Source organism: Sturnira hondurensis, unplaced genomic scaffold (genome assembly GCF_014824575.4).
Source record: "Sturnira hondurensis isolate 20B ecotype Veracruz unplaced genomic scaffold, ASM1482457v3 Scaffold0004257, whole genome shotgun sequence".
NCBI classification, from domain to species: domain Eukaryota; kingdom Metazoa; phylum Chordata; class Mammalia; order Chiroptera; family Phyllostomidae; genus Sturnira; species Sturnira hondurensis.
Window position 1 is genome coordinate 6,296,178 of NW_028076888.1, and position 13,887 is coordinate 6,310,064.

General features: G+C 57.5%; 1 protein-coding gene across 3 annotated transcripts in view; it reads right to left on the reverse strand.

The window, feature by feature from the left end:
- The window catches only part of SPSB1 (splA/ryanodine receptor domain and SOCS box containing 1), a 59,030-nt gene that overhangs the window by 13,086 nt on the left and 32,057 nt on the right, over window positions 1-13,887 (reverse strand). Inside the window, exon 1 of one of the 3 annotated variants that reach the window (XM_037045309.1) lies at window positions 9,414-9,668. The exons of 1 other annotated variant lie outside the window; for it this stretch is intronic. The gene's annotated coding sequence lies outside the window, so the exon portion shown is untranslated. Of the gene's footprint in view, window positions 1-9,293; window positions 9,669-13,887 lie in introns of those variants that run through there. One more of the 3 variants, XM_037045308.1, reaches the window with a different exon arrangement.

A 13,887-nucleotide genomic window follows, 5' to 3' on the forward strand; every position in this document is an offset into this window, starting at 1 on the left:
CAGCCCTTCGGATGTACTGACTTAACATAAAATGGAACGTGATGCGCTTCCGTGTTAAAAAGCAACTTGGAGATCAATACGCAGAGTGTGACCCCATCTCTGTAAGAACGGGGTTTACAAGGCTTCTCTCTGTGAGACGTTTTCGTAGGCTCAGGCGGAGGGCTAGAAGCGTAATCCCTGAACCTTGCACAGTGGTTGATCCTGCAGGACACAGGGGTGGCGGGGAGACGGTTCACTTAGAAAACTTTTTGAACGGAAACTGTCCAAAAATGCATACATTGTATGCATGCATTGTAATGATAATGACGTTTAAGTACACAAAAAAGAATGCAAGGCTGAAAAATACCAGGTTCACACACTACATCCACAAAAACCAGTTGTCTTCAGAGCAATTCCTACGGGTGGCCCTGTGTGTTCGCTTCTTTTAATCGAGCACATGACACAGGTTTCATTTGCCCACCAAGATACACATTGAACCCAGAGTTGAGGAGGACATTTAAACTGAAAGGTCGGAATTCCCAGCTGGAGCTCTGAGACCATCCGCAGGAGAGACATTCTTTCTCCAGTGATTTCTCCTAGGACATCCGATGACACAGCTTTCTAAATGACAAGTTTTAATTTGCCCAGTAGAAATGGGGAAGCTGTCTGTCCCTCCCAGCCCCACAGGAGAAAAGGGCGCGCAGGGGAACCCAGACCAGCGGGAGGGCAGTGACCGGAGAGGGGCAGGAATTCCCACCCTGGGCTCTGGTAGGACAGCAGGCTCAGCACCTGCCCGAAACTCCATGCTGTCCCTCCCACGAAAGCCCAGCTCTGCAGTTCACCTTCTCTTCAGATCAATTGACCCTGAAGAAAAAACATCTCTTCAGATCAATTGGCCCGGAGCCCCGCCCCTATTAGAACCGGTCCCTTTGTTCTGTTGTTGAAGAGAAAGTTCACTGAACCAGCAGCACTCCGTGTGGGTATTGGCGACCACGCAGCCTAGGTGACGGGTGACAGATGGATGGAGTAGGGGTGGGGGTAGGGGACACACGCAGGAGGCAGACACCCAATCACCTCCTTTTGGGCTCCGTTCCCCCTCAGGGCGACTGACCCCAGAACAGTAAAACCATTGTTTTGACTCAAGATGGGGAAAGAATGAAATTCAGGATGTGGAACAAGGTGACCTATTTATAAAGCCGCCTTTCACCTGAAGATCAAACACGCTCCCTCCCTCCCTCCGCTGCCCCGCCTCCCTCACGGGTGGTGGCAGCCCAGGATTTTGCAAGAGAAGCTGCCCTGAGTGATCTGTGATTATAGCAGAACCGACCTCTGCAGCCCGGTGCCGCTGGCTCTGCCTGCTGGTTAGGGTTCCGGCCTCCTGGGAACCATGGCTCACCAGCAGGCTTCGGAGTGGGCGCGCCCAGGGTGTGTTCCCTGCCAGGCCGGCCGTGGGGCCCTGCACTTACAATTCCCTGCCCCGGCCCACCTGTCCACTGAGCTGGGTTCTTGCCCAGGCAGGGACACAAAAGTGTCTGCCCCTAGAATCAACGAAAAGTCTTGGACCCTTCCGGAAAGTTCTGACGACTGATTCTGGAGAGAAAAATCCCACACGGCCGGTCCAGAGCTCTAGCCTCTGACCTCAAAAGACCAAAAACGCACCTGCCGTAAACACCTACGAAAGGACCCAGATTACTCATACGGCACTTTCAGAAAGGGCTCCAGTCGGTTGAGCGGCGCCTCTGGGAAACCAGCCTGACACTCATACAGAGACTGAAAACTAAAACAAAGAGCCATGACTGCGGCCGGGCCAGGCTTGTGATGGCTACGGCCTGTGCCTCCTCCAAACCAGCCACCCTGTCCTCGGAGGCCTTCAGTGGCACACAATGACCCACAGAGACCTTCCAGAGGGGTTACCTGGGCAGTGGCAGACACGCCTGCTAGTGGCAGGGGGAAGGGAGTCTTGGTTGCAGGCCCCCAACATCACCCAGCCTGGGATTGGGCATCCACCTCGTTGGGCCTGTGTGGTCCACCCCACAGAAAGGGGGCAGGAAGACAGGGCAGGGGGCAGTGCCATGGCCACCTCCACGGGAGCCCAAGGCGGGGAAGGCTGAGGGACAATGGTCGCCCCTTTCTGGCTGGGGACAGAAGCCCTCAGTCCCCCAGGTGGACTGGGCAGCCTCAGCGAGCTCACACCAGGTGCCTGTTATATGAAGCTCCCGTTCCCTCCTGCCTCTCTCTAACCCTGGAGGATACCTGAAAGGATGCAATCTTGAATGTCAAGGGCAGGAAAGTGCTCAGCCAGGAAAGGGCCAGGAAGGCACAGATTGAGGCCTCACAGGATGGCCCAGGGAGCCCAGCCCCAACTTGGAGGGGCATTTGGGGAGGGAAGGGACCTACGGGCATCCTTGTACCTGGCGGGGAAGAGGGTGGGGAGGCAGGAAGTCCCCTGTGAGGCCACAGCTACAACAAAGCTGCCTGTGGGTGCACAACTTCAGAGCCCCTATATTAGATAAGCCCCTAGGTCCACAGCAGGGGCCAAAATCCCATAAACTTTCTACAGGGAGTAGGGGGGAGAGGCTGTAGGGATATGCTGTAGTCAGGTTCACAGGAGTGCTTCTCAAAGTGAGGTCCCCGGACCAGCCAATCAGCAACACCTGCTAGAGCCACAATTGCTCAGGCCCCGCCCCGACCTACGCATCACAGATTCCAGGGGGCCCTGCCATCCACATCCCGAGGAGCCCTCCGGGGGCTTGGGGCAAGGCTGGTTGAAAGGAAGAAAGGACTCCAGCTCGACATTGGGAATTTTGAATCCATGTTAAGTGAGAACAGTCAGGCTCGGATGGATAACCACAATTTTTACAACTTCTTGTTCTATCTTGATTTGAAGTATTTCAAATGTTATATATGCTCCTAGAAAAGCTCGATCCAGAAGTGGACAAAGTATAAGCCGAAGTGTCTGCGCTTCCACTCTGGTGCACGTCCACCGGCACACACAAGGCAGCCCACGTACAGCAAAGGGTCCACCTCCCAAAATACTCCCCGGTCTGCTTTCCCCAAGGGGTGATACATCAGCGCCTAGGTCGATTTCATGAACAGCCTTCCACCGTCAGAGTTTTTGTAACTTTCCCTTACAGATGGACACCTAGGTTGTTTGACGGTAATGATGCAGAGTTGAGAATTTCTCCATCACGAGATGGCCCTGGAGCAGCTTCTTTTCATGTAGTTCACGGCCACCTCTCCTCTCATCCCCCTTAAAATCTTGGACCTCAGCAACCTCCTCTCCTGTGCCCCACTGTCCATTTTTAATAGAAGAAATCAAGTGTCCAGACAACCCGCCACCAGACTTCCTGGTCTTTGAACCGACCCTGGTGGGCTGACGGCGCTCGGAGCTTCTGCACAGCTAGCTGGACTGCAGGTTTGTCCACTGGGCCTGGAATGGACTGCAGCCAATGAACTTGGAAAGGGTTCTCAGAGGACTTGGGCACTATGTCTCCTAGTGCAACCTGATCACCACTCCCTGCGGGGTTTTCAGAACTGGATGGGACGCCAAGGGCGAGGTAAATCCCGGGCCTAGAGGCCAGTCGGCAGGGAGAGGACTCAGATCCAGAAGCCACCCGCCTGCAGGAGCTCCCTCTGTCATGTGGCCGCCCTTCCCCAACGATCCAGTCGACCTGGACTGTCCTGCACACCTGGGCTGCCAGCTCGGCAGGGGGTGGCCTCGGTGAGTCTAAAGGTGGCAGATAAATGATCCCCAACTTCTAGGTGAGCAGAAGGATTTGGGTGCCAGGTTCCAGTGGCACCAGCTGGTCCCATGGAGGGGCACAGCAAGGACATGGGAAGAGGCCTCCCCAGCTGACACGTCTGTGGACTAGGACACAGCTCCTAAAGGTGCTAGCCAGAAGGACCCCTGTACCCGGGACCAACAGGTTGGCTATGTCAAAAGAAAGGAAGCACACAACTGTATCTGCCCCCAGGTAAAATCTAGAAAAAATTTATCTAGGCATTCTCAGGGAAAGAGACAAAAAGGAACCAGAAAAATGGAAGTGTCTGTGTTTAGGGTGATAAGTTTGAGTTTCCCTTTTTTCAACTCTCCTTACCATCCCTCTACTATTATTGCAAAAACCACGAATGGATGAACTTAAATGTCCATCCATGCATGCATAAATGGATAAACAAACTAGAACACATTACAATGGAATATGACTCAGCCACAAAGAGGAACGAAGTACCGATACATGCTCCAGGGTAGGCGAATCTCAAACACTTGAGGCTGAGTGACAATGGCCAGATAGAAAAGGTCACGTATTGCATTACTTACACAAAGTAACCAGAAGAGGTAAATCCACAGAGACAGGAAGCAGATGAGTGATTGCCAGGAATCATGGGGGAGGGGAGGGGCTGCACATGGGTGAGTGAGTGCCGATGGGGTCAGGGCCTCTTTCAGGGGGAACAAAAACGTTCTGGACCTCGATAGAGGCCGTGGCCGCACAACGTGGTGCCTACTAAATGCCACTGCACTGCACTCTTTAGAAACGTTAATGCTGCCTTCTGTGAACTTCACCCCAACCAGTAAAAAAATCACAAAGAAGTGAAAAATGTCCACCTCTGCAAACCCCGCCTAGCAGGAGGTGAGGTGGGAAGGGGCCACCTTGCAGAGAGGCACCAAGGTCTCTGGGGCGGGCGGCGGCAGGCCTGTCACCAGGGTTACACGCAGGGATCGGCTAACGAGATTCGTATGTGGGGAGAAAGCCTTCCAGAGCTGCGTCTGCAACCCAGTCCCCTGCTCCCCACCCCCTTTCCCTTCCTCCAGGAGAAAAGTGCAGAGCTGGGGTTTGGCAGCCCCGCGGCCTTGAGACGGCACCTGTAGATCGCATTTCTCTGGAGGAATCTGGAATGCGTGCCTGCATCTCTGCGCTGGCACCCAGAATATGGTCTAGGAGGGGCTGGCTGACACGCACCAGGGCGGCCGGCTGGAGTATGAGGACATGGAAGAACTGCTGTCATGGCGCGTCACGGGTACTCACACTCCCCACTCTGGGAACGAGGCGGGACGAGGAGAGGGACGGGCTAGGCCTCCCAGGTCCTGCCTGTCCACAGAGCAGGTCAACACCCAGAGGCCACCTCCAAGTGCAGAGGCCCTACCTGGTGCTGCCAGGAAGCCATCACAGCCCTCAGATCCCGCTGGTCCCTCTGCCCCTGGTGCCGGGGCCTGCCTGTCACCGGTGATGCCACGGCACGGGGCTTCAGCCAGGCTAACGCATGTTTTGCCTGCACCTGTTGCCACATGGAAACCTGTCTCACGGGGTTCAGTTTCTGCGTCCTCGCCGAGACTGCTTCTCACAGATCCAGAGTGATCCATGCTTCTCGTGCCAGGCGCCACCAACCCCCACAGGCCCCTTCTGCCAGACTCCCTCCCACGAAACACACAGAGCTGTCTGCACTGAGAGCCTCTGTGTCTGTAATAGGCACCAAACAAATCTCAGGGGCCTGCTCACCCACCCCACAAGCACCTGCTGAGCCCCAGTGGGCTAGCACGGGCTTCCCAAGACCCCTTCTGTGCTCCCTAGTCCCTGAATATCTCAACACAGCGACGGCTCCTAACTGTGGGCCCAGGCATCCTGGGGTGCCCCAGGCATCCTTTGATCTGGGGTGGTTCTGTCCCACTTGTCACTTCATCCCAGGCATCCTGCACTGGCAGAAGGTACCTCCTCCGGATGAAACCGGCAGGAACTGACAAAATCGGTAAGGTGGTCACCTGCAGAAGTGAGCCCACCCGAGAGGTGGTCTGATAAGTGCTTGAGAAACACCTGGGTCTGAATTCGGTGACTTAGGGATGGAAATCGGTCCACAGACATTTGCCAGGTGCCTATCACACACACCCAGGTACAACGTGTTGCCCTTCTGGGGCTTGCCGGCTAGTGGGACACAGATAGCAACCATTCAAATAATTAATGCAAGCTTCCAGGGCAGAGGTTTTTATCTGTTGTGTTCACTGTGGTGGCCCCAGAGCCTGGAACAGTACCTGGAACAGAGTGGGTGCTCAATAAACAAGCATTGAATGAATGAATGAATGAATGGGCCGGGTAGTTACGTGTCAAAGAAAAATGAGGCCAAGTAGTGAGAGCAAAGCAAGTGATGAGGGTGGAGGGCAAGGGAAGGTGACTCTGATTCTGTGACAGATGAACAGAGACCCGGATGAAGGCAGGAAGAAAAGCATGGGACTGTTCAAGGAGAGGAGCATCCTGAGCAGAAGGAATAGGACGTGCAAAGGCCCTGAGGTGGGTGCATGGAGGCCAAATGGCTGGAACAGAGGATGGCGAGGCTGCAAGGGGGAGGTAGGATGAGAGATGTAGAGGGCAGGCACACCAGGTGCTGGGGGCCGAAAAGGGTTGGATTTTGTCCTCAGCACGATGAGACACCAGCTGAGGGCTTTGAGCAGGTGGAGACGCAGTCTGACTTCTGTGCCAACAGAATCCCTCCAGGCTGTTGCATTGAGAAGAGGTGTGACCAGCTAGGGAGTCAGTGCTAGGGTGCACCTGGGGGTGGGCTGGGGGGTGGCAGAAAGCCAGGATCCAGAAAGATGGGGTCCTAATCCATGGACCCCAGCTCTCGTTAGGTCTACCCCTAGGGTGATGACAGAGATATCAGGCTACAAAGCTAGAGGTAAAAGTCCTGAGGGCCACTCGCCGGTCCCCTGACTATGGACTGGCACCTCCTGTTTGCTGCTTTAAGAGGCAAACCCAAACCTTTAGCACACCCAACTATCCTACCCCTTACTGAGTGTGAACCAGGGCCCCCAGTTTGTACATCCGTCTCTGGTGAATCTGGCAGAAGTCTCCCAACGATATCAATGCTGGGTTCCCTGGGAGGAAATCCAGTTCCTGAAATCCAGTTCCTGCAAAATGTGGGTGGGCTGTACTGACCCCAAGGGCCCAGCCCACCCCTTGGGATCCTCACCTGAGTAACCCTGCTGCCCCTCCTCAAGACTTCTTGGAACTGGAACAGGGTCAGTCAAGGGCGACTCATTAAGGGCCTACAAAGCAAGGAGGACACGCGCAGTCTGGAGTCAGGCCTCCTGGGTTTAAACTTCACAGGCTGAGCGACCTTGGGCAAATCCTCTAACTTCTCTGAGCCTCAGGTTGCTCACCCATGGCCATGGGGGTGATGATTGCTTGCCTTGCCGGTTGGCTTTAGGGTTAGATGAGAAGCCCATGGAAAGCTCAGCACGTCACAGAGAGCCAGCACCAGGGACACGCTGCCATTCGGTGGTCTGAGGGAGAGGGCGTGGGGAGGGAGGGGTCGGTTGCTCTCGAAGGAGGTCTCTGCCTCCTCCACGGTGGACTGCGGCCATGCACACCCAGCCACCCATTCCCCAGCCCACAGGCAGCGATCTCCACAAAGACCAGGTGTGTCCCTGACGCTCCTCATCTGAAGCCCGTTAATGGTGACAGAGACGCCCCCATGGGAAGCCTTCCACAGCAGCGGTTTTGCCTCCCGCATGCCCCCCCTCCCCCCGCCCTTGTGCCTGCCCCAGGAAGGGGTAGCAGCTGCAGCGGGGAGTCTGTGGGTCCCGGGGCGGGAGGGGGCTGCCACGGCTCTGTGCTCTCCGAGGCTAGATGGCTGGGAAGTTTCTCAGGAAAGCAACTTTGATCTGGGGTGGTTCTGTCCCACTTGTCACTTCGAAGAACACAAAAGGAAGAAAGGATAGGTGGGAAATAAGGCAGCTGGACTCATCTCTATTTAATGGCCTAGTCCAGGATGGCAACCAGTGCTAAGAGGAGAAGAAGCATGAGTGAAGACGCTTCCGTGCCCAGGACCAGCCACTGGAGCCAGACCAGGTCCCAGGGACACACAGGGCCTACAAATGCACACTTCCCGCGCCCGCCTCTGCGGGGCTGCACCGTGACATCAGGCGGGCTGTGCCGCAAAGGTATTTCCTCTGCAAGCTGGACTTCCCCGTAAAACAAAACCGTGCTGCCTTCACAGGCAAAATGAGGAGCAGGGGCTGTGACCCACACTCCTCAATGTCAAGGAAGGCCTGCTTGTCCCAGCCAAGGGCGGCTAAGACCACAGACCCAGGTGTGGGGACCCTGCCCAGCCCCCCGTGCCGAGGCCGGCCTGGGGCAGTGGGTTTCCAAAGCTGGAGGAAGACCACAGGCCCTCTTCGCCCAGCACACTGAGTATTTCTAACGCCGTCCCAAGTTTCCGTTCCCATATCGAAAGCGCCTCTTTTCTGCTGAGGCAGCAAGACCTGCCAACAAAACAAGCCGCTGGGACCCACGTTTTCGTAACACAACGCCTTCCCTTGAAACGCGCTACAATGAATCACTGAGGTTTAATAGTTTCGGCAGCTGGGCTCATGGAAGGAATCCGTGTGAAAGTCGGACAGCGGAGCTCGGGCGGTCCCCACGCGCCCTGTCCCAGGCCCCCACCCAGATATCCCACCTCTCTTGATGGACAGCACCCCCTCCCGAGGCCCCCAAATGGAAAACCAGACACCACTGAGATTCTGCATGTGGAGTAGTCCGATCGCTCGCCTGAGAAGCAGTCCCTTTAGGGCCGAGAGTGCCAGGGACCCCGAATCTGGTTCCACCCAGGGTGGCCCCCAGACCCAGCTCAGGCATCAGAGATGCGGAGTCTCAGGCCCCTCGCCCACCGATGGCCTCAGAATGGCACTGTAGCCAGAGGCCCAGGTGCCGTGTGTGCCCAGGGGTGGGGGCCGTGGTGTGGGTCCTCGCCAAGGTGCAGGCCCGGAGCAACGCACACCAGAAAGAAACACGGAAGAGTGCCCATCCCTCTCCAGGAAGCCAGTCCTGAAATATAACAGACTCACAACAAACCAAACCTGGAAGCCGACAAATCGCACACAAGCCACCAGCAGAGCCTGTCAGGTCCCCGTCCTTCTGCCAGACTTGGGAGGGGGACACTACGGATTCCCTGCCTTTCTAGAAGGCCTTAGGTGCTCAGGGTTGGAAAGACCAAGGTTATGGCAAACACCACATCCAGGCCCCTCCTGGGCTCACAGTTCGGTGGGGGCTCCCCTCTGCCCCCTGCAAGCTCCTTGTAAGCCCCCCTCCACTCTGCTCCTCTAGTGTTCCCCACCTGCCACCTAGCCAAGCCAGCCTTGCCTCGAGCTTTCTCGTGACCACACCTGTCATTTCATGTCAGCGACCCCACCCGACCGGCCCCCATGACCAGTGGGGCTCCTCTCGGCCGCAGCACCTTCCCTGCTCCAGGACAGGGGCTCCTTCCCAGCTCGGCTCCTCCTCCCCCGAGACCCCCCCCCCCAATTACTCCAGGACCCTGGGTCTCACCAGAATCTAGAAGGCTACTCGTAGCTGCAGGTCACATCCTGGCTGAGGTCCACAACCCTGCCTGAAACCCACCGCACAGGGCCCGCCGGCCAGGAGCCGCACAGTCTCCCGGACACCTACCAGGGATCTGGAGTTCTGGAATGTTTCGGGCCAGTGCCTGGGGAAAGTGCCAGGAGAGAAGCCCTAAGTCCTCAGACGGGGGGTGGGGGGTGGGGGGGTCTGAGAGGAGGAAGGCAGCACCTGGCGTCCTCTCTGCTGGCTGACGGGCCCTGCTGGGTCCCCTGACCTCCCTCGCTGGGGCCGGATCAGCCCTGGCCTGCAGAGCTCCTCCGTCACCAAGGGGAAGCGGCCCTTGGTTACCACGGGCCCGGACAACACAGAAGGCCAAACAAACCCTGGAGCTGCTCCTGCTCCTCGGGCTGGCTCCTCGCTGCTGGGAACAAGGGCAAGGTAATCGGCCAGTTCTTCAAAGCCCTCCCGAAGGCAGGCTGCAGGCCGAGGGGAGGCCTTTTGTGACCGAGCCCTGCCCCCTGCCGCTACAGTCCCAGGACCCAGGGACCCTCCCTCTGCTCCACTCGGGGACACTGAGAGGAGCAAGGCTGCAAGTTACGGAGGAGGCTGGGCCCACGCAGGAGCAGGGCAAAACACAGCACCCATCTGCACGGCCACTAAGTCACATTTCCAAAAGGACAGGTGGGCCCCTGGCAGGTGGACCGGTGGAGAGGGGCCGTCCCCACTGAGTCCAGCTCAGTCTGCAGGGTGGACTCAGGGGCGTGCTGTGCCCTGAGCCTCCTTCAAGACCCCTTTCCAGCAACAGCCAGCTTGCTTGTCCCCAAGCCGCTTGTCACAAAACAAACAGAAAACCTGCCAGTGAACGTAAGATGCTCTGCTCACCAGGTTCCAGATGGTGCTGGTGGGTGACAGCCAGGACTGTGGTCACCCCCCAGGGGCACAGCCTGGCCACTGACCTCCACTGCCTCCTGGCAGAGACCCCGACACAGTGATATTCCTCCTCCCAGGGAACAGGGTGCCCCCCACGCAGGGGAAGCCCATGGTCCTGGGCCCTGGCTGGGTCCCAGGTCTCTATGAGCAGAAGACAGTGGGGGTCCTGAGTGGAATGGGGCAGAGGAAGAGCCCGGCAACAGCACCCCGGGCTCCCCAGGTGGCAGTGGGGCACGAGCCCCTCCCCCTATCTCCTTTTCTGGGGACAGACTACTGACCTTGGCTGAGGAACGTGGCAGCAGGTGCAAACTCCCAACAAATAGGAGGAGCCACCAGAACACCTGTCTCACCCGCTTGAGTTACTCCCCCCCAACCCCACGAGACACACGGGTCAGCTCTCCCCAGTCCTGACGAAGTCAGGCCGGCCTTCCAGGCTGGAAGAGTCCACCCTGGCTTCGAGGGCCTCCCAGGGGACAGAGGGAGGTACAAACAAACACAGGCAAAGAGAGAAACAGAGAGACGCAGTGTGAACCTGGCAAGGGAGCAGAAGGAAGAGGAGGCAGCAGGGTGGGGGCCGGGCAGCCTCAACAAGTGTCAGCCGGGGCTCCCGGTGGCTGGAGCATGCCCACCGGGAGGGCCCGCGCCCACGGCCGGGGCTGGGGTGCAGGGCAGGAGGCGAGGCGCCCCTCCGACTGTCCCTAGCCTCGTTCTGCTCTCCCACCTTCCAAAGAGGGGTTCCCATTCCCACACAGGGAGGTCTGAAGTTAAAACCAGTCGACAGCCTCACTGGGCAGGCAGGCCGTCGGCTCCGGGGCTACAAATCAGGTCCTTTGGGGACAAAGGTCTGGCTCACCTGAGAATCAGGAGACAACCTCCCAGTCCCCTGCTCGTCTCAGAGGGATGCGGGGGCCAGTCCCACACCCCATCCTACCACACCTCACACAGCTGCTCCTTGGCGGGTGGGGGCCTAGCTGTCGGAGTTATAACAGAGTTGGTCTCAGACCCCGACCCTGACGTGCTGGGAATGCAATGGAGTATTTTTAGAACCACCAGACAGAAACTGCCAGAAAGGCCCCCTCGCCCCTCAAATGTGACTCAACGGAGATGTTTCTTCCAGACTTTCAGGTGTGGACCTGGACCTTGGAGGAGGCGTGGAAGGGCCAAGGATCACTGGACCACACGACGACCCTCCTTGGGTAGCAGACCACCCTCTGCTACCCCAATACCCCTCCCCTTCCCCTTCCTCCCTTTGAAGACCGTCCCCTGGGCAAGGCAACCCTTGCCACTCCCCCAGCAAGAGCCCAGCTGAAAAGAAGTCGCATAGAGGAGTTTTCTGTTAAAAAAAAAAAATGCCCCCCAACACAGCCTGGCCTGTTTTTAAGCCCCAGGGACCTGTTTGGCAGATGCAACGGCCTGCCCTGCATGGCAGAGCCTGGGTGGGATGGTGCAGGCTGGGCAGGGTGAGGGTGGAGGACGTGCCCCTTGGAGATCCTCACCAGGGGCTGAGATCTCAGGAGCAGAGATGTGTCGAGGGAAGAGGTGGGAAGGAGAGACACCCGGCCACCAGCGCTGGGGAGGGGTATTTGGGTAGCGGAGGGTGGTCAATAATTAGGGAGAGAGAGAGGCCAGGGAACAGAGTTTGGAGCCAGATGGCGAGGGCCTTCAAGGGCCATGACAGGGAGTCGGGACTCAGGCAGGTGAGCACCACCCCCTGGCCCCAGCCCCCAGGTTTCCCTGCAGAGCGAGAAGCACTCTGAAAGGAGAACTGACGTCCCCTCTTTCCACATCGCAGCTACACCTGCATGGCTTAGTGGCAGGTGCCAGAGGGACGAGGGGCAGTGGTTCCACAAACACGGGACAGGTGCCCTTTTATTGTCTCCAGATGAGGGGGCCGTGGCAGAGGGGGTGGTCTCCTGTCACCACGCCCCCAACGCTTCCTTGGACGCTTCCTCCCTCCCTCTGTCCTGTCACTTGGGGGAGGTAGGTTAAGAGCCGAGAGGAAAGAATCAGAAAATTTCTTTTAGAGAAAGAGAAAATGGGAAGCGTGTTAACAACACAAGAAACGCCACTGTGAACCGGCCGCCCAAGAACCGGGTTGGTTCTCCCTGCAGAAGCAAGAACAAGGGTGAGTCTCGGCTCTGCAGGCGTGCGGAGAGAGTCCCAGGCCGTAACGAAGGCCCACGAAGAGGCGAACAGGTCCCGGCACGCAGTAGGCCTTCAAACGACACTGGGTGCTTACAAGGCCCTGACTGCGCTGGGGCACTTCAGACGCTTTGCCCTCGACACGTGTCAGTGTGTTAGGTGCTGGCCGTCACCATCACTGCGCCCTGTGCTCCGGGCCTAGTCTCAACACCAAAGACCACCTTCCAGCCACTGACCACAGAACCGGGGGACTACCACTTTCTTCTAAAGCGCAGAGAAATCTTAAAGGTCACCTAGTGAAAACGCTTTGTTTGTAAAATGGTGCAGCTGCTGGGGTGCACAGGACGGCAGACCCTCCAAAACTTCAAGGCAGAATTACCGTATGTTCCTGCCATTCCACTTCTGGGTATGCTAACCCAAAAGAACTGGAGGCAGGGTCTTGAACAGACGGGTGTTCACGGCAGCATGATTCGTAATCCCCAAATGGTGGAAGCAACCCGAGTGCCCGTGGACAGATGAATGGGCGAGCCGTGTGCAGTTGGTCCATACAACGGCATTATTCAGTCTTAGACAAGGGCATTCTGACACACGCTGCAACACGAGTGAACCTCGAGGACACATGTGACGTGAAACGTGCCCATCACGAGAGGACAGCCACTGCAGGAGTCCACTCACTGGAGGCCACTGTGACCCCCACACAGTCACAGAGACAGAAAGTGGACAGTGTGGGGCCAGGAGCAAGGATGGCGAGTTAGTGCTTCCTGGGGACGGAGGGTCAGTTTGGGAAGGCGGAAACGTTCTGGAGACGGAGGCACGCATGGTTGCACAGCCACGTGACTGCTTATGCCACTAAAATAGAGACCTGAAAATGGTTAAAATGGTAAATTTTAATGTTATGTATATCTTACCCCAATTTAAAAAAGCTTTGTTTCATATGAAAAGAAAAGAGAAAAACCTGAGGCATAGAAAAATTCCATGATGAGAGGGGGTCCCTCCACCCTGAGGCCACTGGAATGGTGCTCGGGGACCTGGCCAGCTGTCGGATGGGACCCGCCTGCATCTTTAAGCCACCTGGCGGCCGAGCTTGCCCACACCTGGAGCGGCTCTCCCGAGAGCTGCGCCAGAGCGGCAAGCTGGCCTACGCAGCGGCAGAAAGTCACCCTTCACTTGGCTCCTGGGCTCCTGAGGCCTCTTCGCCTTCACAGACCTGACACGGAGACCGGCAGGAAATAGAAGCGGCCTTGAAAAAGAAGGTGCATTTACGAAAGGCCGAGCCCAAAATGGCTAAGAAGCTGGGACAGGTCGCTGTTCAGGAAATGACTCATGTCTCCACGGGTCCCTCGGGGCTGCACTGGGAACGGACACTGCACAGGGGGGACCACGGTTCTCAGGAGGAAGTACGCGTCTGGCGGATTCCCCCAGCGGCCCGTGAAACCTGACGGGCCTGTTTTGGACACCTGGGGTGGCCGGTGCCTAGCACGGCCCACGAGGGCAGCTCGATCCACGCTGG